Source organism: Taeniopygia guttata, chromosome 1, assembly GCF_048771995.1.
Source record: "Taeniopygia guttata chromosome 1, bTaeGut7.mat, whole genome shotgun sequence".
NCBI lineage: Eukaryota > Metazoa > Chordata > Aves > Passeriformes > Estrildidae > Taeniopygia > Taeniopygia guttata.
Window position 1 is genome coordinate 9527785 of NC_133024.1, and position 25775 is coordinate 9553559.

A 25775-nucleotide genomic window follows, 5' to 3' on the forward strand; every position below is an offset into this window, starting at 1 on the left:
GCTGTGAACTGCACAGCAAAGGGCACAGGGACCTGTGGCACAGCCAGGTGAGGGACACTGAGAGACACAGCAGGAGCTGATGGGTCAGGAGGAAGAGTCAGACTGGGGTGGTTGCACTGTGAGGGGATAAGAGCCCAGAGGGTCTTTCTCGAAACGAGACACCTGAGACTCTGCCATGGAGATGGAGCTGGTGAGGAAAGTGGATCTGACTGCGACTGAGGTGTGCAGGGAGTCCAGTGGGGACCTGCCCAGTTACTGGAGCCACCCCTATGGCTCATTCCCAGCAGTGACAGTCTGGAACTTTGGGATTATTGCTGACAGCCTCATGAATGATCACACTGGGAAGATCCCTTAACAAGACTCATCCTTTCTGTTCTTGAAATGGATTGAGAATCACAGAATAAATGAGGAGGGACAGGACCTCTGGTTCATCTGGCCCAACCCCTGCTCAAAGCAGGCCAAGGCCAGGCTGCCAAGGCCATGTTCACTGGGAATGGAGATTGCACAGCTGCTCTGGATGATGGTCCCGGTGTCTTCCACCCTCACAGATATTTCTTTACTATAATACCTGATTCTCTTGATACAACTGAAGTCTTCTGCTGCCTCTTATGCTGTCACGGTGTCTGTGATGTACCTGATGTCAGGGAATAGAGGAGACACAGCCGGACTCTTCCCACTGCTGCCCAGAGCAAGAGTCTCCATCTGCCCTGTTGGAGTCTCCATCCATGGGGACATTCAAAACCTGACTGGCCACAGCCCTGAGCATCCTGCTCCAGCTGATCTCCAGGTGTGCCCTCTGCATAGCCATTCCATGTAAGTCTGTGATTTAAAAAATCAGTCTGTTACAGTACAAACAAATTTCACAGTTACTGAATCTTCTCTGGAAAGCCTCTAATGGAGAGGCTCTTTCCTCCTGTTTAAAATTGCATTTACATATCTAAGGCTTAACTACTCAGACTAAGCTTTCCTAAAGTATCTCCTGCGGGCAATTTGTTTTGTGAAATTCATGCAAGCATACTTAAATAATTAGAAAATGAAAATTTCAGAAATGTTATGCAATGATTTGACAGTATTACATGCTGTGAAGCAAGTGGCTGAAGTCTGGTTAAGGCTTGGCTCTGATTGCAAATATATCACTGTTGTGTTATCACAGTTTGTGCCATGGGGGAAAAATTCAACTGCCTTTGACAAGCTAAAGCTTGAGCAACGTTGGTTTGGATGATCAGCAGAAGCTCACCGAGAACTGAAGTTTAACAGATGTGTAGAATAAAGATACGTGTATTTAATACAGATGTTTTTTTTCTGCTGAGCATGGTCTGGACAAAAGGCTTGGGTAGGTTTTCCAGAGCACTCTTGAAATCTGGTGCTGCAGGCTGAGGTGGTCCATGTGCAAATAAACTGAGTAAGGAGAACATTATTGCTGTGCTTTCCATACCTTCATTCAGAAAGTCTGGAGGAGGAGGAAAGAGTAACCTGAAATCTTATTCCTTCTGCCTAGCTTAGACCACTCTTGTAGTTTTCATTATTTCTATGTAATTTCTTATTATGCCACAATAAGGAATGTCCTCCTTGAGGCAAACATCCCTCCATGTCATGTCTCCAACTGTAGTCTCTGTAATTATAATTTCAGGTCTTGTCATTTAGTCAGGTTTTATTTGAAAGGTCATCTGAAAATCTTCTGGTTATTTTCTTTATGTCTTTGTTACAGGCTTTTCTAGGTCATTTTGAAAATTGTAACTTTGTCTTGAGGGAGCAAAACCACCACAGGAACCCCTGTCTGTTTCCTTTCATCACAACTAGTAATGCTCAAGCCTGCTCTAGCAAAGTTTTCCCCCACATTCCATAAATATTATCTGTCCCTTTATTTCTCCTCAGAAACCCTGTGCTAGAACCCACAGTTTATAGGAGAACATGGAAAATACCTGGGTGTATCTGCCTTACCAGGACTTGCCCTCTTCTCCTTAAAATTGCCATTCTACATTCACCTCTGTCTAATTTCCTGTAACATTTTTTTTTTTCTCAAACTACAAGGTTGCCTTAATCTTACCGATTTTCTATGCATTAAGGGGGAAAAATATTTACCTATGCCATACAGATTAAGTCATGTGGTTTTGACAATTTCAGATGGGGACTATTACAGGTGTTTTCCTATTCTGTGCAGAAAATTCAGGTTTGGGTTCCTAACAGATTTCATCTTCATGTGTGAAATTATATCTCAGCTTTTTCAAGTCATTGGATAAGACCTACTGAGAAGTAGTACAACTACATATTCCTAATTGAAGCCCAGGCTATCCATCATTTCCAGGGACAAGGAATTATTTCAGTTTAAAATAAAAGCCGTGTGTATATAGAGAAGGTGGATTTAAATTGACACATTTCCTAACTTTGAAGAAACTGTCTTTACTTCAAAGTGTTTATGAATTTTGACATGAAGACACTATGAAATGTAAAACACTGAAGTTGAGACCCCCAGCTCTGGAGTTTGTGACTGGCTTCTTGAACCTGCATGAAGTTTTTTTAAAAATTTTATTAGTAATTTTTGTTACCACACAGCTCTGTAGACTTTGTTGTTTTGAAAACTGGGGGCTTAGTTTCTATTTTAAGTAGAAATTACTTTTTACTTTTGATTTTTGTTTTCAGACCCAGATAAGGGAGCATATGTCACAGATGTAATGGACATAGTAAACCGCAGCATCAAAATTTAAGAATTCAATGTATGTTTTCTCAGTATAGGATCCTGGTTAATTTCTTTGTTTCTTTGTCCTAGGAGTTCCCTAATAATTGAAGTGTTTTACTAAAATAAAATTTTCCCTGTATTCCATTAGATGCTTCTTCATAATATACTCCTTTGGCAGAACTTTCTGGTTCCTAATTTTCCATAAAGTACCTAGACACAGAACTAAAAACTCATCAAATGCATTCCAATTTTTTCTTTCATCTTAGTACTCATCATTAGTCATAAATAGTACCTGCAGGTATGTCTTGATTTCCTTGGTCTTTTGTATCTCTGATGTTTTATGATACACAGAGCTGTGTGATACCAGATCAACAGAATGTTCGACTTTCCTGTATCTCCTTAATCCCTTTTGCATAATTTACTCTTAAATATCCTCTTCAATTGATTAGTATAGTCTTGTGTCTTTTGAAGTAAATCTCTAAGGGTACTTTAACTGCCATAGTTTAAGTTATGAGCATAAATTACAAGTAGTAAATTTTGTTTTCAAAAACTTTAGTTAAAGTTTGTCATGCACACCTGTTTGGGGTTTTTTGATTGGTTTGTGTACTCCTTTATTCGCTGCCTGCATTGAGGTGACTGATGATGAGAAGAGGTAAAAATGGATGCTGAGATTCTTTTCCATCTTGCAGTAACCCAGAAGTATCTGCATTTTACCTTTCTAAGGGGATTTATCTGGAACAAGCATTTTTGGAGTATACCTTTGAAAGTCTTTTATGCAAAAAGAAAAAAAAATTAAATTTTTCCTTTTTAAAAATAAGAAGATGATGGAAGAGTTTTTTCTTCAACAGGCTGTTCCTAGAAACAGCAAGTTTTAGTTTTTGAATAATTTGATACAAGTAGTAGAGTTGTCTCCTTGAAGTCCATCTTTATGCAAGCAGTAAAAAGAAAGCAGATTTCTTTTTGGAGCTTCTACCAGTTGAAGTAAAATGCTGTAAATTGCCATTTAAGGAGGACATGGGAGGTAAATCGAGCAGATTAAGGTTAATAAACCTGCCAACAATTAAGGCCTTATCAGAAATAAAATCAGGGGATTATGAAATAAGCTAAGTAAAGCCTCTCTGGTTTAGGAGCCCAGCCTGGGTATGAGCGGTCAGTGAGGCAGCAGCGACCCTGGAGCAGCCACTGCCCTGTGCCCTGTCCTGGCTGTGCAGTGACCAGCCATGCTCCAAACAGCAGCACCCCCATAAGGAGCCTGCCTGTGACTGAGAGAAAAAAATATATATGAGTCCCTAAAAAAGATGAATTAAAGCCAGGGCAATGATCTCATAACTTCTGTAGCTGTCTTGGGAATATAAGAGCAACCGTACCTCACTTCTTAGCCAGAACTGTGACCATGCTGCTCGTTTTGCCAAAAATCTTTTTCTCCTTTCCTGACTCATATCCTAGAAGTCAGTTCCCTAAAAAAAATAAAAGCTGTTATTAGGTTTCCATTTATAGTACCAAGTTAAGATTGAGCTATTCCTGTTTGGATCAGCGAGCTGCCTTACATTTGCCACAGTATAATCATTTAGCTGAGCAGGGTATCCATTGTTGCTTATAACAGTAGAATTTAAATTATAAAGCACTGGGACTCTTTTCAGAAGATCCCTGAAGATGGCTATTCATTAGTGCAGATTCCCTGTGACTTCTGAGTAACTCTAGCAGGACTGGTACTTAATATGGAGATACATTGGACTGTATTGGAATTAAATAGCCATTGAATCAGGATGATAGATAGGAAGTAAAATCTGGTGTTTCATAATATTTCAGGGACTCTGAACTGCTCTGCTGACTCTATGCTGCATATATATTAATATATATATGTATACAATTCAATTTAGAAAGCTAGAAATGCTGAACTGTTATTGTCAGACAATCTATCACGCTAGACGAATTCCTAGATGCAAATTTTATCTTATGGAACATATTCTCAGCTGGTGTAAATAAATCTTTTGGTTCCACAGAGTATTAATTCAGGTAATGTAAAGCCCAGAAGAAACAGAAGCATTCATCTCTCTCAAATACTTTACAATAATTGCTGATTTTTCAAAATTAAGAAATGCACAAGAAGTAGAGACCATATAATCAGACTATCTAGCTAGATCATTTTCACTTTATATTTTTAAATAAATTGTTTTACATAACTTCCATTATTTCTTGCTTTACACTTTATTTTATTAGTTTATTTTTCAAAAATATACTGATTATTTTATGAGTTTCATAAATTATTTTGTATGTTAGAGCAGGCAAATTATTTTTCTTAGTCACCCTGCTCTAATTAGTGCATTAGGAAGTGATATTGTCAGGATTGTGAACACTGTAACATAGGAAAAATGGCTACTGACATAATGTCTAGATGCATATATTGCAAATGCTCTTGTTGTCTGTCATCTAATTAAATATAGTCCTCAGGTCAGAATATGATTTGTTGTCAAGCGACAATTTAAAAGGCTAGAAGAACATGTTTGTGCTGAAACTAGATCAGGAGTTCTTTAGTGTTATTTGTAGTGCATGGGCAATGCTTTTAATGACTTTTTGACAAGGCTTTTGCCACAATTCAACAATATCATTGCCATAGATAATATTAGAAACTTCACAGTGCAGGCTCAGTGTGTTACAAATTTGTTTTTAGCACATCGAAACAGAAAACCTCATATGAATGCATAGACTGACAGAGTATCCACAAAGAAAACAATTAAGGATTGTAAAAGGATAAGTAAAATTACCAGGAACAACTGGAGCTATGAAGTTTTGCCTTGCTTGTATAAAACAAAGCTTCTTGAAAACGGGGAAAAAAAATCAAAAGTTTTTTATTTGTGTTGCTTTGTTTTACAAACATGACAAAATTGTGTCTTATCTTCTTTAAAAAAATGTCATACATCCTACTTTATCAGTTGCTTTGTTTTGTTTCTTTTTCCTTTCACAGGTGCTTTCATTAGAGAGAAGACTATGAAAATATTATTAAGGAGGAAAAAAAAGCACAACTATGTAGTCTAGTGACCTTTTCACTTAGAGGAATCCATGTTGTTTCTTTTGCATTATCCAGATTTAACCAGGGTAAAATTTAGAGTGTAATGTTGAACCAGGCTATATGCCACAACTGTGTGACACAAACGAAAAAACTCCAATCTCTTGGCACAATTTTTTGTTGGTTTTGTAGTATTCAGGCATTGATAGGAAACAAGCTAAGTCTCAGATAAGAAGATTTGTTGCTGGTTTGGTTTATTTTAGTCTTGATATGGATTGTTTAAGTATATACATAGTACTTTTACTTGTGAATATAAATGCCTCACAAAGTGTATGAGTGATAGTTCTTTTTTCCATGGTTTCCTGAGATGCTTTATGACTGTTACAGAGTTAATCAATATCAATAACCAGATAAAGAATATATTTTCCTCTGACCTGCAAGATTATATGCCTTGCTGGTTCTTTTTCTGCACAGCATGAGAGGTTGTCTTTGTGACCTTTTTAAAATCCCACTCCACAGATTTGGAAATCCGAAGAGTTTTTTTCAGTTATTGCCAGGACAAACAGAGCTTGAGGTTAGTGAAACTTTTGTATAACTTCATCCTAAAAAAGTAAGGGTGCCCAAATTCAGAGCAATGTTATCCAATTTGTAGATGCAAAAGTTATTAGGTAAATCTTAGATTTGCATAGACATAGTATAAAAAAGCAGCAGCTCCACTGGGGCTATTTTAATTGTATGAACATAAGGCTTCTCAGATTGAGTTGATTTACATGATCAGGCATGAAGCTGAAACTTGTCTAACATATATGAAATAGCGTATGAATTCTAAACTTTGTCAACAAGTTTGTCAGGAGTCAGGGGAGGGGCTGTGAATGGCAGCGTCTCCAAGACCTCACATCTCTGCCATGCCCCTCTCATCTGGGACATGACAATTTTATTTAATAGTCATAGAGCTCTGCTTGCTAAGGTTACAGTAAATTTAAAAGGAAACCCTAAAACCTAGAAATTTTTTTTTACATTTTTCCGTTAGTGCACTGTGCTCAAGAGGAAAAAAAGGGTGCAGTATTCACCACCTTTATACTCAAGTTGGCTACTCATGACCAGAGCTTGTGACATTTCTGATAAACAGTTTAAGCTATACATGAAAATGTTTTTACACCAAGGTTCTTCTAAACAATACATTTTTAAAACTCAAAATCCCTGGTCTAGGAGGGAGATACCTCAGTATGTTTGTAGCCAGCGATTGCTATTTAGATATGTCCATTTATCAATTTCAAATAGAGTTCCTCCTTATAAAAATGGGATTGGTCTCTCCATTATCTGTGAAATCTTTCAGACTGAATGAATGTAATGTGTTTCCATATGCCAAGAGCAGTTTAGCAGATTCAGGACTACAATAACAGCTGACTAACCTTCTCACTTTACTTGGGCAAGAAGATACATGCTGGTTTTCCCCAAGGATATTTTCAGAGCTCTGGCCTGGCTCCCTATCTGAAAGGTGTTTATAGCAGAGAAAGAGCACTCAGGCTTTGGGCAGAGGTTGTACTAGAAATTGTGCTAACCCCTAACTCTGATTGTAATGCCATCACTGCAGGGTTAGCCAGGGAGAGCAGGAGGGGAACTTCGTCAAATTGGAGTTGAGAAGTAAGGTAAGAAGGGTATTTGAGAAATCAGTGGTGTTAAGGGAGCTGCCTATGTGTCCTATATTTGTAGAAACCCAATTGAAGTTCTATTATTATTATTTATTATTATCAGCAGCTGAAGAAACTAACTGTGCAGAGGAACTATTGTGTTCATAGATCCTGAAAGTCATAGCAGATTTTCTATTCATTTCATGTTATAGTGATTGCAACCTCAATTAGTTTATGAATCTGTATATTTGTATGTATGTATATATATATATGCAAGCAGACATAGAATAATATCTAAAATATTAAGGAGAGAGGAGAGATGAGATTATGCATTATTCACCATAAAGGACAAATTTTTAGAATAAGAATTCAATCCTTAGTACTTTGTGGTACCATATTATTCAACAGTGCTTCTAGACAGAAAGGGCTAATCTAAAATCTCTCAGGCAGAAACAAGCAGCAATATTTCACAGTTACAGCCCACTACATCCTTGGTTTATGTGCTTTTCTATACCTGTATGTACCAACTTGCTGGCTATTAGTGAGGATTCTGAATGTTGCTGAGGAGTAATAGTTTGACAATTTATCTGATAAATATCCATACATCAGAATGTCATACCATCCTAATTAAAACTACTGGTCATATTTATATGTGAAATACATTTATATGTGGAATAAATGTAACCAGATTTTATAAACTGAATTGGGATTATATATCAAAGAATAGATTTTCCATGCCAAGGGAGTAGTTTCGCAATTATTTTTGTATTTTATCATAACATATATGTAGAACTGCCTCATCAAGTGATATATGGTACTCTGGTTTCACAGCAGGCAACTGAAGCAGTGCCATTTTTATATCAGGGAGTATCCAGCCTAGCATATATTTTTTCTTTTCCGGTAATTTATAAAGAGAATGAAGTTCTTAATCCATCATTCAACATGGAGAAAAGAAAAATGGAATATAATATTACCTTGACCTTCATAGCACTCTGCTAATAAAATTTCCTGAGCACTCATCCCGAGCACTCAACTTTCAGGAGTTCAGCAATCTGTTCAATAGCAGAGAAAGGAGCCAGACCCTCAAACCACAGCATGTTCAGTGGTTCCAACACACATAACATCCTCTGGTGTCCTGCACTGGAACTTCTGGAATTGATGCTTATAAGTTTTCATTACCTTCATTGCAATAACATGATTATTTCCTTTTCATAGACCTAGCAAGACTCAAAACTGGCAAAGCTTAAAACCAGGTATTTGTTTCCACTTAGGCTTGACCCAAAAGACAAAAAACTGTTCTGCTGTTTTGCAGCAGAGAAAGAAGTGCCTGCTTGCACACTCAGTTGAGACAGCCTTGCTTCTAACGTGTACATATCTTAAAATTCATGCCTTTAGAGGAGCTCTATAATGTAATTTTGTTGGTGCTGCCCGCCATATCAGGGGGTTCGGTGTGTTTTTCAAAAGGTCAGTGGGAACTGCTTTTAAAATTTTACTCACTGACAAAGTTTAGTGTACTGGCTGTATTGGAATGCCCAAGAAAAGATTTATGATGGGTTGTGTTTGCTGCTGTACAAACACTCAAGCAGGAAAGGCCAGGTAAGAAAGACTTAAGACTTTGGGACAACTGTGGATATTAAATGTTCTGGACACATCTGACCTCTAAATGCTTTTCCTCTTATTTACTCCTGATTTTGGAAGGGACCTACTGTTATGCAACTTACTTGGTGACTGAAAAGTCAGACAGACTATAGGTCAGGTGGAACTAAGAAATAATTTGGGGTGTTACTATTCTGATGTAGAAAATTAGATGACCCTAAATATCAGCAAATGAGGGAAGCTTTTACACAGGAATTGGTGTAGGGTGTTTCCCATCATCCCTTCCCCACCTTGTGCATGCTGCATGTGCAGACCCAATCACAACTTTTTCAAGGATTCTTACCCCTTTTACACCAGTGAAGTTAAAAAATAGTACATTTTTAGTTCAAACCCACCTATTTATTACATTAAAAAAAGACACAGAATTTTTTAGATGCTTTACAACCTGAGGATGAGAAGGTCTAGATAGGCATAACTAAAAATCATGAATGTTTCAAAATAAAATGCTTGTGAAATCACTACTTGCCGTCCTTCATGGGAGGCTGGTATAAACTGCCATAGCTCTGCTGAAGTCAGTCAGTGCCCTGAATTTCCTACTTGATAATGCACAGGATATGCCTTGAAGCACCTGAATGGAAGAGTGGCAAGTGACTCACCCTCAAAGTTTATTTCTTTATCTCAATCATAAATTTAAAGGCTTATTTCCCCTTGGAGTTCACCGAGGAAGTATTTAATCACAGGACAACAGGGAGAGCTAAAGCCAGTTAAGATGCCTGACATCTATTTCATAAAATATTTAGACAAAGTACATTAAGGAACAGATGACTTTGAAATGAATGGGAGCACTAATGCAGTTGACTGCCTTTAACACAGTGTGTTCACTGAGGATGTTCTCTGAAGGAACTGCATTGCACTGGAGTTCAGTTTCATATAGAGTATCACATGTGTTTCTGCAGCTAAAGGAACAGCACCTTATTTTTAATTTTAGGGCACTTTACTTGCTGGCAAATGAAATATAAACTGTTCCATATTATCTATACTGAGCTGAAACTTTCAAGTAAACCAGCAGAAAAATACTGAAGAGCTTTTTTAAATATGAACTGTTTAGATTAAAAAAAAAGAAAAAAGTAAAGTTTGTGGTCTGTATGTCAACATATTTTGAAAAATTTCTTCACCTCAGCAGTTTTTTTTCATTCCCAGAGATACTATATGAGCTTGACTTTTCTGGTAAGATTAACTAAAGGAAAAGAAAACCCAGAAGAATTTTTTTTTTTTTAAATTTGATGCTGTAACATACATTAACCAGAATTTGAATATTTAAATATTTAAAAAACAAATCAAAATATATTGGCAGGTTCAAACTATATTTTGGAAATGGAAAATTAATTATATGAATTTCTACTTAGCTGCCTGACCTTAGCTTAGGTTCCATGTTGTTTTCTTGTTAAGATCTTAGAGACTTATTTTACATTTTGACTCTCTATATTCAATCACTTTTGGTATAAGTTTCATTTGAATCAATAAGGGTTGAAACAATCTGAACTGCTGATATTGCTGCTGATGCAAACTGCAAAACAGGACACCAGCGAGCAACGTGCCCTTGCCAAAAGCAGGCTAATGGTATGCTGGGTGGATTTGGAAAAGCATTGTCAGCAAGCTGGGGGGGTGATCCTCCCCCTCTATCAGCACTGGTGAGACCCTTCTGGAGTGCTGGGACCAGTGCTGGGCTCCCCAGCACAAGAGAGATGGGATATAGTGGAGTGAGTTCAGGGAAAGGCCACAAAAACTATCAAGAGGCTGGAGCCTCTGACGTAGGAACGGGGACCTAAGAAGTGTTGTCTGGCTTTATGTGCCAAACAAATAATTCAGAAATGTTGAGCACTCTCTAAATCTTCATCAGGGGCTTTCATCTTCTTTGAAATTTTGTGGACACCTAAGAGCTAATTTGAACATTTTGTCTTCAAATGTTTTCCATAATACAGGGTTAAAAAGCATGCTTGCCCTTAATCTTTCTGCTATATTGCTATGTGTTTTTTTTTTGTTTAACCTTATGGCTGAAATTTTAAGAAACCCCCAAACTTTTAAAACTTGATCCCCCTCCAACATTCCCTCCCATTCCCTCCCTCCCTTCTTTGCCCCATTATGCCCTCCCACCAATTTTTTTTTTCCTAGCTCTAATTGACATTTATGAATTTGACGGTCAAGTGACAAGATTTTTGAAAAAAATTAGCTACTGAGCTATCAGGAGGATCACGTTCCTGCACAAATCACTGCTCGGCATTCTCCCGTCATTTTAATGAGGCACGTTCCTTTGAGCTGGCAAGTCACAATTCCACCACCCAGAGCCTCGCTCTGAGGTATTTTTATAATGTCACAGTTTTTTGTTATAATCCTTGCTCGCTGGCACCATTTGGCACATGCTTCCCTGCAGGCTATTTCTAATCCCATTACTGTGGAAGTGACTCAGTTTGCAGCTTTTTTAGCACATTTGAGGGAACATCTGAGAGACACTTTGGTCTCCATCAGAAATGGCTGCGTTTATCTAGAGTTTCCAGCTGTGTTTAGCTGAAATCCAGGGAGAAAATGCTGTTTTAAAGGTAAAGAGTAGATAAAGCAAATTTAAATGTTCACCTTGATAATTAGGAATGCAATGATGGATGGAAAGCTGCCAGGAGAGTTTAGTAGTTTTCAAATAGAAGTGTAGATGAAAATAAACCAATTGTTTGGCTTTTTAAATTCCCACTTCTTCAAGAAAAAAAAAAAAAAGGAAATGGACTGCAATTCTGCAATTTACATCTAAATTCTCCTGCTGCTACTAATTACAAGTAGGTTTTTTCTTCTTTAGAAACACCTATAGCGTGCTTGTTATCTCACAATTGTTGTTAAACTTTATTCTCTTCATTCATCAATCTAATCCATAATGAACTCTTTCAATGAGAACTTTGGAATGATAAAGGATTTGAAATTGTAGGGAAATAGTTAATTTCTAATTTTAAGGAAATTACGAACAGCTATCCTGGCTCCAGCTGAAGGTGCAGTTATTCTGCCCTTATGTTTGGCATGTAGCCATTAGTAGATGATTAGGGAAAGATTATAAAAACAGAATTATATTCCCTGTGCCATAACCTTCTGATTTTGGAAGATACAGCCTTTTCTGAAGTAGAGGTTCATATGTGAAGCTGAGGTATCCATCTTTGTGTTCTATATAATTCACAAACCTTTCTGTGAATTCCTTTAACTGCTTTTGAACACATTCAGTTTCTGACATATACATCCTGTGCTAAAATGTTCCACAGCTTAATTACCTACCCTGTGGCAAAAAAAATCTGTGCTTGCTCTTTTCTAAACTTGCTATTTTCTGTGATAACCTAAGTTGATGCCTCTAGTTGTTGCATTCTGAGGAAGATAAAATTTTTCATATTTACTAACCATATAAATTTTATCAGTTTCTTTGAAATAATGCTGGTAGAATCAGACGTGTCTTTTCTGCAGAGTTATCTCTTTCCAAAAAGTGTTAAAAGATTTAAACTTCGTAACTTCTTTATCTTTTTACTTAGCCCTTCTTTCTATTTCTTGTATCAGTTCTTATTAGTTCTGTATCCTTTTTTTTTTTTTTTTCCTTATTTGGGCTACCAGAGTAACATCCAGCATTCGAATGTCATATGTTTAAGAGATGTGTATATTGGTATGAACTTTTACTTTGTTCTCTATTCTCCTGATATTAACTCTCCTTCAGACTGCAGCTGAACATTAAATTGATAAGAATGGCCAAATATCCACAAGATCTTCAAAACCTCTTTTTTGGGAGGTGGACACTTGGTGTTTTCCCTGCACATTTTTATTAAAATTACAAATATAATACCTAGGCATCCAGTATCATGAGAATATTTTGTGACTTTTAATAGTCCATTTAAGTTTCCATCCACTATTAATGAGAATCAGTTTGTTCATCTCCATATCTACTCTCCTTTACAGATTTATGAGCATACTGAACATTAAGATGCCTTTCCATAACAGCTCTGCAGGGTTGTTCTGGTAGTGAACTTATCCTCACAGTAAATACTGGCTATTTTGTTTCTTGTTCTTAAACCTCTATGACCTGGTCATACTTCTTATCTCTTTTGTAGCTTATTTTCTAGAAGAATTTTTAGCGAGAGACTTTGTCAAAAGTGATGTGGAAATCCATGTGTTCTATATTACCCTCATCACACTCATCTATTTACAGGTAGTTTCTCAAAAAAATTCCAGTAGATTTTTAAAGATTTATTTCTTTCCATAAAAGCGGGTGGTTATTTTGTCCCTAATACATGAAATTTATGTTTTCATCCAGTAAGTGTAATCTTTTTCAATGCCTTTTATTGATCTCCCTGATGTGGAAGTTAGGACAATGTACAATCTTCAGGCATTGCTAAAGCCCTACTCAAGATCTGCTGTTACTTACCCATACTTCTTGACTCTGGGACAGGGAATAAGCAGAGGGGCTGTGGAAGTGGGGCACAACACTGCAGGTGACCAGGAGATAGATGATATTCTCCGAGACCCCAGGGACACCCAAGGGGGAGCTGCCAGTTTTTGTGCTGTGCAGTAGACATCCAGCCTGTGAGAGTAGAGGCTGGAAGGCTCTGGCCACAGAAGGAAGATCAGGTCAGCACCTGAAATGCAGGGGAGGCACCAGGACCTGAATCCAACCAAGAACCTGAGCCACAGAGCAGCACTGGGAGAAGGGATGAAGCATCACGATGGAGACTGAGGCAGAGGATACAGGACTCTGCCTGCCAAGCTGAGCTGTTTCCCAGGAAGGATGGCTGCTTGCTGGGAGCCTGGGCATGATGGAGAGAACTCTGAGGTTCATCAAGCCCTTGGATGTTTCCCCCACAACCAGGGAAGACCCAAGGCATATCAGCTGTGACTGGTTTGGAGGACAGGGTGTAGGGCAAGGGAGCTGGGTGCTGGATTTCCACCCTGTCGCTGAGAGGGAAGGCTTGAGGAGGGGAGTGGGTGGTCTTCCAGATCAACACCTAATGAGCAGCTGAATTTTACAGCAGTGATTTGGCTCTAGCACCCACAGGACCTTTCTTATGGCTCAAGGACTGGGAGCCACCAGTATGAGTGGGTGCCTCCCCAGCCTGACAGCTCTCCACACTGAGATAGATGACTTGGGGGATGAGGGCAGAGAGCTGGGTGTTGTTTATCTGGACTTTACTAAGACTTTTGAAACAGATCACTAAGTGATCCCCAGAGGTGCTTTCATCCCTCATTTGTTCTGTGAGGGGCTATGGTTTTAAAAGTGGTAAAATGCATCACACAGGGGTTCTAAAACTGTATTTTAAAGTTCTGTTAGAAATAGTCAATGAGCACCATTGAGTCCGTAGAACTAGTTATTTTGTTTTCCATTTTATTGAAAACCACTTTTATTAACACTTCTGTTTGAGACCATTTATTCAAATTTTCCTATATTAAGAAAGATGTAATTGTGAAAATATATCTGTGTTTTTCTGTGGTGAAGGGCACAATGAGGTTATTTAATTTTTTTCCTGTCATCTCTCAACTTTACAGGCTCTTGCCAGCTTACTGCTTCTAATGTATTAGAACTGGCTTTTATGGGAATTTTTTATGAGCTTTGCAAATTATTTCTCAAAACCTTCTTGGTCTGCCTTCAAATTGAAATCTAACTTGCCCCATATTATGCATTCTTTGTTTTCCTTGCTTTTGATTCCTATGCTCTTAATTCAGAAGCATGTCTTAGTTTTACTAGGGACTGTGTTTGGTTATTCTTTGGGTTAGATTTTGGTGTTTGATTTTTTGTGATGGGTTTTCATAGTCTGATTTTAGTGGTTAATACCTACCATACCCTGAACCTATAATGGGCCATTTTCAGATAGAGTCCATGCCCCTTACAAGATTCATGTCTACTTAGCCCTTTTCAATTTAGTTTTAACAGGATTCCTTATTCTTATGTCCTTCAAATTCTTTTACTATTAATATGCTATTATGAATTTTTTGCTTGCTCACTACTTTAAGGATATCAGTAGCTGGAGTATTTCAGAGCATTGCTTCAATAACTTCATCTTGAACCACAGGCGCTGTGCCTTGCCCAGAACTACAAGATTTGCTTTTCCCTTTGTGGTTTCTTTAACCACTTCTCTTATAGACAATCACCTTGGATGCAATTTTAAGTTCTCTACCACCACCTCTTGTGACAATTACCAGTTTTTGTGGGGTTATTTTCTCAGTATTGCTATGAGATTGAGGCACATGGTCCCACATGTGTTAGTAGAAGCAAGGTCAGAGAATGTTATCATGCATGTCCAAACAGCTGCCATCTTGCTTAACAGCTCAGATGCTGCCTTCCTGCACAGCTAATGCAAATTTTAAAGCCTGATAAAAGATATTTTTCACCTTAAATTTATGGAGAATGTTCTTATTTTTAATGAGCTCTAGTTTACACCAGATTGTGGATCATCCCTTTAATTCTGCCATCACATTACTTGAACAGAGACAAGTGCTGCTTTGAAGTGTCATTGTGCTGTGGAAAATCTGACATTCAGAGCTGAGTGCAAGATGTAGCACTAAGAAAGTGGAAGATGCAGGCTCCCAAACAAGGATGTTTCTCTGAATTTTAATACACACCTGTATTTATTCTTCCAGTCCCTCTGATTCAAACATCACAATGTCTGTTTTGCATCAGAGAAATTAAGTCTTCTTTCATTTACAAGTTTCACAGGGAAAGTCAAAAGTAGGTCAGAAGACAACTTAATGTTGTGCTGTTTTTTTCCACCAGTAAAAAGGAGTGAAAGAACCACCTTTTATGATCAATATGGTGCCATTCCCTTTTGTGTTAAAAGCTGGGTGTTGCACTCTGTGTCGACTCTGCACAGCATGTTCCGTTACTTTAAAAGCCAAAACTTTAATTACTGGATGGAGAACCTGAGAGGTTACCAAGACATGCATTATTTGGAACTTGCCTAGGGATGGAAGACAAAGAAGTTGTTTTAAAGAAAGAATAAGAATAAACAGGCATTTAGATCATGCTTGGGCAACAATACCCTAATTCTCCATTTTATACTTACAAGTGATGCAGAGATATAAAATAAAGGGATGAAAAGTGGCCTTCTGTTTGTGCTGACTATTTAATTACCTTAAAAGAATAATTAAAAAAAAACTAATACCATTGCAATGGAAAAGTTCCTGCTTCAGAAGAAAATTTATTTGTACCTTAATGCATACTAAATGGTACATTGTTGAAAAACAATTAAACTTAATTGTTGAAACTCAGGAGTCTGGCAAAGTGAGGGTTATAGTGTTAGTATGATTAATAGAGCCTTTTTAATGAAAGAAACTCAAGGAACTGTACACCTTTGCAAAAGTTTTCAAGTAGAAAGGCAAATTACAGGTTTTCAGTAGTATTTTCCTAGTGTGGTCATTTACAACATTTTGGTGTGAGTCAAAATGAAAGAGTCAGAATTTGCAAACTGATATTATTGATCAGTGCATACCATTTTCTCATGGGACCCTCAATAAAAACTACCAAAGTTTCAGTTTAAGCTTGAGTATTCTGAAAGACATTAAAGGGAAGAAATCAGTATTTGCAGGAATTGTGAAATGATCTCTCCCCATAGATTATAATAGAATGAAGTTTAGAATGGAATCATAAGACCTTTCAGGCTGAGAAATGCTTCTAAGATCAAGTCCAATCATAAACCCCAAAACACCAAGTTCACCACTAAACTATGTCCCTCAGTGTCACATCTGCATCCATTTTAATACCTCCAGGGATGGTGACTCCACTCTCCTGGGCAGCCTGTTCATTGGACCATCTTTACAATATTTTCCATGTAGAATTTTTTCCCACTATCCATTCCAAACATCCTCTGTTGCAGTGTGAGGTCACTTCCTCTCATTTGATTGCTTGTTTCCTAGGAAAAGAACCCAATCCCCACCAGACTAACCTCTCTTTTCAGGGAGTTGTAGAGAGTGATAATGTCCCTTTTGAGGCTCCTTTTCTCCAGATCAAACACCCCCAGCTCCCTCAGCTGCTCCTCATCAGACCTGTGCTCCAGACCCTTCCCCATCTCTGTTCTCTTCTCTGGACACACTCCATCCCCTCAATGTCCTTCTTGCAGTGAGGAGCCCAAAACTGAACGCAGTATTGAGGTGTGACCTCAGCAGTGCCCAGCACAGGGACAATCACTGCCCTGGTCCTGCTGCCACACCACTGCCCTGGTCCAGGCCAGGTGCCACTGGCTTTCTTGGCCACCTGGGCACTGCTGGCTCCTGTTCAGTCACTGCTGACCAGCCTTTCATCATGATGAGCCACTTTCCAGCCACTCTGCCCCAATCCTGCGGGGCTGCAGGGGGTTATGGTGACCCAAGTGCAGGACCAGGCACATGGCATTATTGAACCTCAGCCCATGGCTGGAGCCTGTGCAGATCCCTCTGCAGGCCTTCCTGCCCTCCAGCAAATCAACATTTGCACCCAAACTGGTGTTCTCTGCAGAATGACTGAGTGAGCAGTGAACTGTTGATAAAGCTGTTAATCAGCATATTCCCAAAACTGAGCACCGGGGAACACCACGACTGACTTATCCCAGGTGGATGTAACTCCATTCACCACCACTCCTTGCTCCACCATCCCGACAGTTCTTAGCCAGGGAAGAGTGCACCCATCCAAGCCATGAGCAGCCAGTTTTTTCAGATTACCCAGTCCTGCACTAGCTATTGTGGCATTTCTGTTCATTGTTCTCTTGATAACTATATCATAGTTTTGTAAATATAATGTAATACAGCTCTTGCTTTAGCTTAGAAAGACAGTAGCTATGGTAATTTACAGCTTCAGGATTACTCCATCCTCTCTTGTCTTGGAGTGAACTTTTAAAGACAAAGTAAAAGCCATTGTCATGCCACACTGTGCATCAAAAAAAAAAACAAAAACCCAGAGAAATGCTGGAATCCTGGATGCTGAGAATTTTAAACTTTCTGTGCTGAAAGGCACATATGTACAAGAGAATTTGACCTGAGGTTGTGGAACAGGCTTTTTAAATTGATTAATAACGCTGGGATTACAAGTGTGTAGTTGGTTAGAAGTCTGTAATATCACAGGGTAGAAAATTTAGAGTTTACGATTTTAGAATATACAAATAAATATGAAGAAGGATGAAAGTTTTAAGGTGGACGCAAGTTGTTCTTTACTTTCTTCTTCCTTCTTCTTCATGGGTTTGGGTGATGTTTTATGACTGGACAGAAAAGTCTGCATTGCAGGCTTTGAGGGGTCAGTTATTGGGTTAAAAGGAAAATAATCTGAGTGTCCTTTCTAAATTAAATAGTTTAATTTTAAAAGGCCTTGTACCAAGAGTTAGTTAGATATTTTGTGCCTTACTAATGAAAAAGCTGCTGAACTCACGATAGTGAGACTGTAACATAGATAAGAAATAATAAACACCTGAATCCAAACATGAAACACTGTCTCAAGTGCCTTCAATCCCAACCTCGAGAAACCAATAGAGAACACAGTATTAATCTCATTTATTCTGAGACTTTTTGTAGACAGAGTGGAAAGATTTACAGACCAGTTTTTTACTGTACTATTTATTCCATGTAGGTCATTAGCATTGATGAATCTAAACATGATATCTAATGGCACATATCATCAGTACTTAGGAGGCAAAATTTTATATTTAATGGCAGCAAGATCCAAATTTGGGGGACTTAATTCCAGGTCCTAATTCATAAGCTTGGCAGTTGTCACTATGATTTGTGGCACTTGGTGATTCCCGTTATGGAGACCTAAAGCTCCCTTCTCCCTTTGCAAATCCATATGTGACTACCCCAGCCCATCTCCCTTGTGTTTTGTGAGTAACAACTGGAACTGCCTTCACAGGACTCCTTTATTGACTCAGGGAGCATTAGATTAATTCCTCTTTCTATTTTCTTAAATCCTTATCTGTGTTTGTGTAAATTATTTTGGGGAATATTATATTATTGACATAAGGAGTGATGTGCATTAATATAGTTTACCTAATCACTTGAGTTAACTGCCATTAGGTAAAAACCCATTTACTTAATGGTGCTTTGTTTTTATTTTCATTGTTGTCTAGAAAATAGCTTTTTTAAAATTATTATCCTGTAGAGCTTAACATGTGAAGAGACTGAAGTGCATAAGCATTCTGGGGAGAAAGCTATTGGTAATTAATACACTTCATAGTTTTCTTTTCCAAGACACTTAGCCTAATGACTGTAGAAATAAGGCAAAAAAAGGGTACTGTAATATTCCGCTGTCTCCTGCTTTGTGTTTTAGACTATGTGTATAGTGAGCTGTAGGCTGAAGTGCTATCAACTTCAAGAAAAATATACTTGTGATGATGTATTTTTTAATGTTACCACTGCCTTTTATCAATCTCATCTGCAGGAAATAGAACAAGAATTGTCACAATCAAGCAAACTGCCTGGGTCCCAAACGGATGTTTCTGTATTAGTACCAGGACCAAATCTCCTAACTGTAAAGTAGAATAAATTAAATTATGAAAAAATAAAAATTACCTGGCTTCCATTCAGAATGCTATGGTTTCAAATATAGTGCTCTTTCAGATAGGCTTGTGTTCAACAAACCTGCTCTTCATATTTACTGTAGTTTTGTGTTAAAATAGAAAAGAAACTATTTGTAATGGAAAATCTTTTATGTATCACACATTTGCAGTAATATTTGATGCATTTGACTAGTTTAGAGCATATTAAGAATGGCAGACATGCTATGCTATCATACCTTGTTCTTGTTTATTCTCAGAGCTTTTGAAATAAATGTTTAAAAGAAAAATTGCTTGCAATCCCTAAGTAAAAACTGCTTCAGAAGATTCTGTTCTTGTGTCAGTATTTCACAGGCTTAAGTTCAGAGGTCTGTTTGTGTTGTGAACAGGAATGGGGAAGTAGGAATATTCATGGTTCCTCAGTTGCCAGAGTTGGTTAAGGCTGACAATTTTTCTGTCCTAGTGTTATTTTTTATCATATTCTTGTTAGATTTATAAATGTTCAATCCTGTTTGCTTTAAAAATGTATTTTGCGATATTTTCAGGAAGTGAGGTGACTATGCCTGACATTAAAATTTGGGAAATATGAGTGACATTTCAACGTTATCAGGAAATTATTTCTACAAATCCCTTGAAAGAGAGGTTAGTAGAAAAGGTGCAAAATTAATTTCAGCTGTGAATATACTGATGAATGTTGTTTGCAGGTTTACAAGCTTATCACAAGTACATGCAGAGATAACGTGGATTTAATATGAATTGTTGAAAGCAGGCATGACCTAGTGCACATTAACGTAAGCAGCAATTCAGGCTTTCTGCTTGTATGAAAATATTGCATGAGGTGAGGACTGTACACATCCATTTTGGAAACAAGTATGAAAACTTGCTAAACAATGTTGCACCCGAGACACTGATAAAACTCCTCTAAAGATTATCATTCTATTTCATAGATTTCTACCAAATGATATTCACTTTGTTTACTTTACCCATTTAAGATTTCTAAACAAGTCTGTTTTCCTTTGCCCTCCAACTTAAGTTTCTGTTATGAATGTTTCAGCATAGATGATATTAAAAAAACCCAAAAAACAACAAATTATTAAGGGATTTGAATATTCTTTTCCTAAAAGACTTCTAATAGTGAGCTTGTAGAAAACAATGAGTTAAGAATCCTGACTAACTTTTATTAAAAACATCCATTCTGAGTGCCTAAACATGTGTTTATACATAGTTTACCCTAAATATAAATAAAGCTATATGCAAAATACAGTTCACACATGTTATTCTCAAGAAAAATAATAGATGTAAAATGTGTATTTTTATACCATATGTAAGAAATTAATTATTAATGTGACCTGAATATATAATATGTTAGTTTGATATAGCAGCAGATTATATTAGTCTTTTTGCCTAAAGTCTCATGCTATGAAAATGCAAGAAAGGTTTTCAAGATGTTTGCAGCCTAACTTTTACATGGGGAAGCCTGAGGCTGTCATTACTACGTGTTTTGTCACTGCAGCAGAAGGGGTTTCTGTAACCCAGATTTTCAAGAATCAGTAAGGAATATTTATACCACTGACTTAAGGAGGTATGAGGAAATGTTCTGAAATATTACTTTGTGTACATTAGAAGAACAGACTGCATTAATCTGTTCATTGTCAGCAGAGAGCAAGATGTGAACAGTTATTTTGGAAACATGAACTGGGGATCTGACATTTGAAGTAAAAATTATGGTCCAAAAAACCTGCTCAGATGTTGAGAGAAAATGTTTAGAGCTGTCTAATCTTCCTGAGAAGCTCTTTTAAGTTTCTTTTAAGTTCTTGCCAGTTAATAAGTTAAATGTCGTGGTAGGCTTAGAACTGACCTAGTCTCTTGTTTCTGCAAAACTAAGTCAGAAACTGCACAGATCCATACCTAAATACAGATCCAGTCTGTAAAAATCTGAACATTTCTGGAACATGTTAGGTGAAAGAAGTCTCTTATAAAATAATATTTATGAGATATTTATTCTAAATAATTTTTAAATGTCTTGTTTTAAAACTATGTTCAAATGCTTTTAGAGTAAAGCCACTGTTACATAGCCCTTAACTTCTATATCAGTAGCTTCATTGTTAGGCTGCTTTCCTATGCAGTGGAACACAAAATTTCAGTTTTACTTTTAGTTACAACTCTTTTCTCATTCTGAAAATGTTCTCTCTTCAGAGTAATAAGTTTTTTTAAGATGGATGCTCTCCAAAATTAGGTAGAAAAAAGTCCCTCAGGACTCATATGCCCTGAAGGAGACCAAGTGAAAGGGATGTGATTCTTTAGCTTACAAGATTTTTAATGTTCATCAGAGGTTTATCATTTCATTTTAGATATCAAATTTTCTTCTGATTTTACTAATTTAAAATGTTTAGAAGTCCATAAAGTAAGCTGTAGAGGCAGGATTCTCTTCTTGGTTATTGACCACAACCAGCAGATAAATAATCTGTCCCTGTCTTGTGGAGTATTTTGCATTCCCTAGGCTTCAGTGCCCTCATCTCAAAGGCTAGTTGTCTTTGTCTTAGAAAGTCCAAAATTTTCATGTTCTGGGACAAAAGGAGAGAGATCCTTGGAAAGGTCCTTGCCCAGGATTACCACCGAGCTGCTCAGACTTTGAGGAAGGCTGGGGTTGCCAGCCCCAAACAGCCGTGCTGTGGTTCTACTGACACCTCTCTGATTCTTCTTCCTGAGGTGTCACCTCCTCACAGGGTCTGCAGAATCAGAGAATTGCCTGGGTTGGGAGGGACCTTAAAGGTGATTTTGCTTCAACCCCCTGCCATGCTCAGGGACACCTTCCGCTATCTCAGGTTGTTCAGAGCCCCATCCAATCTGGCCTTGAACACTTCCAGGGATGGGGCAACCACAGCTTCTCTGGGAAACCTGTGCCAGGGCCTCACCACCCTGACAGTAAGGAATTTTTTTCCAGTTTTTTTCCATAATGGGGCCCATACAGCCAATACAATGAACAGAAGCAAACTGTCCAGCTCTTTTCTCAGAATGTATGGCAGAGGAGTGTAAGCTTCCTGTGTCCCTGGCAAATCTGCTTCTCTTACACAGTGACTGGATGTTTAACCCTAGGATTTTGCTTTACACTGAGTTGCAGATACTCAAAATGTTGCCTGTTGCAGTGATTTGTGTGGAACTAGGATGACAAGTAGAGATTTCTGAGCCCCAGGGGGAGGTGTTCTGGCAACTGGGTTACTCTACCCCATTTCATACACTGTTTTATGCTTTAGAGCCTGTATTTTCATTTCTCTGTGACCACATCTTGACTTTGTACCAAAATTATGTCTTAATGTTTCATGCAGAAGATGGAATCATTTCCCTTTGATGAGTATTTAAAGAATACAGCTGATATAAAGAGGAGTCTGGTTCAGAGGAAATACAATGCAGCCATCCACTGCCAGTTTGAAAGATCCTAATGTCAAGCAAGAAGGAGTTAATGTGGACTTAAATATATCTGAAAGCAAACACACTTAATGATAATGACAAGTACTTATGCAAATGAACTGCTAATACTCATCCAGCCAGAGGTGATTAAGTCTTTTAGGCCAACTGGAGATTTCACCCAGCAGGGACTATGTGGTAAAAGACGGGGTTATAGCTCTAGTGCTGCACTTAAGTCACATTTCTCTGAATTATCCTTCCTTTAATGCCTCTTCCCTTCCCCCAGGAAGGAGGTCACAACTTCAGTTACCTTGTAAATCTTTTAACCTACACATTTTAAGGCCTGTAAGAGCTCTGTAACCTATCCCAGAATGATATGCTGGTATTAAATAGACTGGAATAATGAACGGACCTAAGGGATTATCTAGTCTGATACTTAATTATGTAGACTAGGATCAAGGGAGAGGAATGAAGGAATTACATCTGTCTCTCACTCCTGTGGTGTTTGTCCACAGAAAACAGTTATTGATACCTTTCTATGAAAAGCCTTGCAGAGGCAGCACAGGCTGGAGTGAAATTTAGGTCTGTGTAATATGGTGAGAAGAGGTCTTCAAGCAAAATGTACTACCTTATCTGAAACAGAGAAAAGGAAAATTATTAGCTACTGTAATTCTGCTGTAATATTTATTTTTTTAATTCCCAATATTTCTCTTAGTGTATCATGTTTATGTAGTGTCATCATATAGTTAGATGCTATTGAAAGCCCTTTGTTTTGTATTTCATTGGTGAAAAAATCTGTTCTTCCCTGAAGAAGAATGTACAAAGACATCTGTAAAGACCAAATAGAACATTTAGTAATTAAGTGTTGTTCTAAGAAAAGAGGTTGGATATTTTTGCATATATTTAAGGCAGAATTGGTTTGCAACAAGAATACATCCACTTCAGACATATTTGTTTATATAAACACACATATATGTATTTTAGATCCAAGTTCTGCTTGTCATTGAAGGCTATTTTACTAAATATATTTTCCAGTCAGGCAGAAATTTGGTTCTTTGTACGTGCAACTACTTTAAACCTTTACTCAGAATTATTATTAAATGATTTGTGCTATTGTGACCAGTATTTCAGGAAAAAATAGCTGTGCATGCTTATGACTCAACAGCTTCAGGAAAAAGACAGTAGTTAACAGGTGTTATCAATCAGTCCTCAATCTGGTCTTCATAGCTGGGGGAAGAGGATCCAGCTGTCTGAGGTTTTCTGATTAAAAATTCTTCCTTAATAGTCTCCCAGTCTTTTGCTTGTGCCCACACATGTTTTATACTTTTCAGTGGGCTTGGGGAAATGAATGGATTAGTAGCATCATGCATCTGAGTCAGCAAGTTAATTAAAGGCTGCATGTGTAAAATGGAACAATGAATTATTTAGTGGATAACAAACATGATCTAAAATTCCATTTACTCACATTTCAGGTCAATTTTTAGTTTCAAAATCCATATACCAAAACCTAACACTTTTGCATATTGCTAAAAGTAAATGTTTGCCAACAACACACTTGCTAAAGTTTCAACTGGAATTCTGTTAGGGGCTTTGTGACTTTACATTTGGGATGTTTGCTTTTCTTCCTATTTCCCGTCCCTAGAGAAATTTCAGGGAGTGGTGAGAAGAGAATTGTTTGTCTGAAAATAAACACGAAGCATAAAGCAGGTTATAGATTTGGACCCAAATTGCAAACCGTGCTGTGTTTGGAGAATCTCTTCTCAGATTTCGCTATGACTTTATAATGAACCATCAGAAACTATAGAGATCAAAGCCCTGATTCAAACCAAGATCTGAGTTTCACAACACAAAATACATATACACTTACTCACACATCCTTGTGCTTGTTTTTCAAACATCTAATTAAGGCAACTTGAAGGGTTTTTCCCATGCAGAACCCTACAGCAAAAATATTTCTCTTGATTTCACTGGGACTTTTTGCAATGCCATGGCAAATCTAGACAGAATATTTTCCTGTAAAAGGGTTTAATTTCTGGCCATTTAAAAAAGTACTCTGGACTGGTTTTACTGTAACACATACTTTTCTGCACCTTTATCATCATTCTCAGTATGAAAGACCTTGTAAATCTGCAAGACTGACTTTCAGCAGTCCATTTAATGTATGATGTCCTAATTAGAAACAACTCCTCAATGTTTCTTTTATTTAGAGCCAAAAGAGGCCACAGATCTATTGTTCACAAGGACTGGTATCCATTTGGTGCAGGAGGGTGAAATACTCACTTTCTCAAGTTTTTGCAATGTAGTTTGTATTTGAATAACTGAAATCAGTGGTAGATCTTTATAAAGCACATGACTGATGTAAGCAGTTTTTCAATGAGCCATTATTTAAATAAATATCTTGAATTGTCAGAGACTGGAAAGACCATGATATTTTTTCTATTTGCCCACAAAGTTTTCTAAGGATTGAGATTAAAAATATTGACAGGATTCAAGAAACCTGGCTTTCTGAATGTTTTGAGTTTTCCTTTTTAAAAGCTTTACTTCAAGAAATTTTAAGCTCTGCACTTGTTTCTTACTTCTCAAACTCTCCTACTCAGGCTCCTACCCAAGAATGGCAAAAGACCTTTTCGGATGTAGAATTCCTTAGTTGTTTCTATATTATTAAGTTATTCAAAATTCAGTTTTAATCCTAAATGAGAATGCTGGGCAAGTTCATGTGATTCTTCCTTATTTTTCTGTCCTGGCAATGGTACATCAACCTTGGACAGAAATTTACAGAATTCTACATTCCTGTCATTTGGCACTGAAGCAACAGTGAGAAATAAAGAATCCTTCTGAAAAAAAATGCTATCTTCTTTATTTCTTTCCCATATTTCTTCTCCCAAACCATTCTAGAAAATGATCATTTTTTTTCTGATCATTATCTATATTTTGGTTTT

General features: G+C 37.5%; 1 protein-coding gene and 1 long non-coding RNA gene across 22 annotated transcripts in view; both read left to right on the forward strand.

Annotated features, from left to right (window-relative positions):
• Window positions 1-25775, forward strand: part of ROBO2 (roundabout guidance receptor 2) — a 1029224-nt gene that overhangs the window by 394520 nt on the left and 608929 nt on the right. The window lies entirely within an intron of this gene.
• LOC140685241 (uncharacterized) overlaps window positions 1-25775 on the forward strand; it is a 262181-nt gene that overhangs the window by 232388 nt on the left and 4018 nt on the right. The window contains exon 3 of the long non-coding RNA XR_012058547.1: window positions 1-25775. This exon is cut by the window's right edge and continues 4018 nt beyond it. This is a non-coding gene — a long non-coding RNA (uncharacterized lncRNA).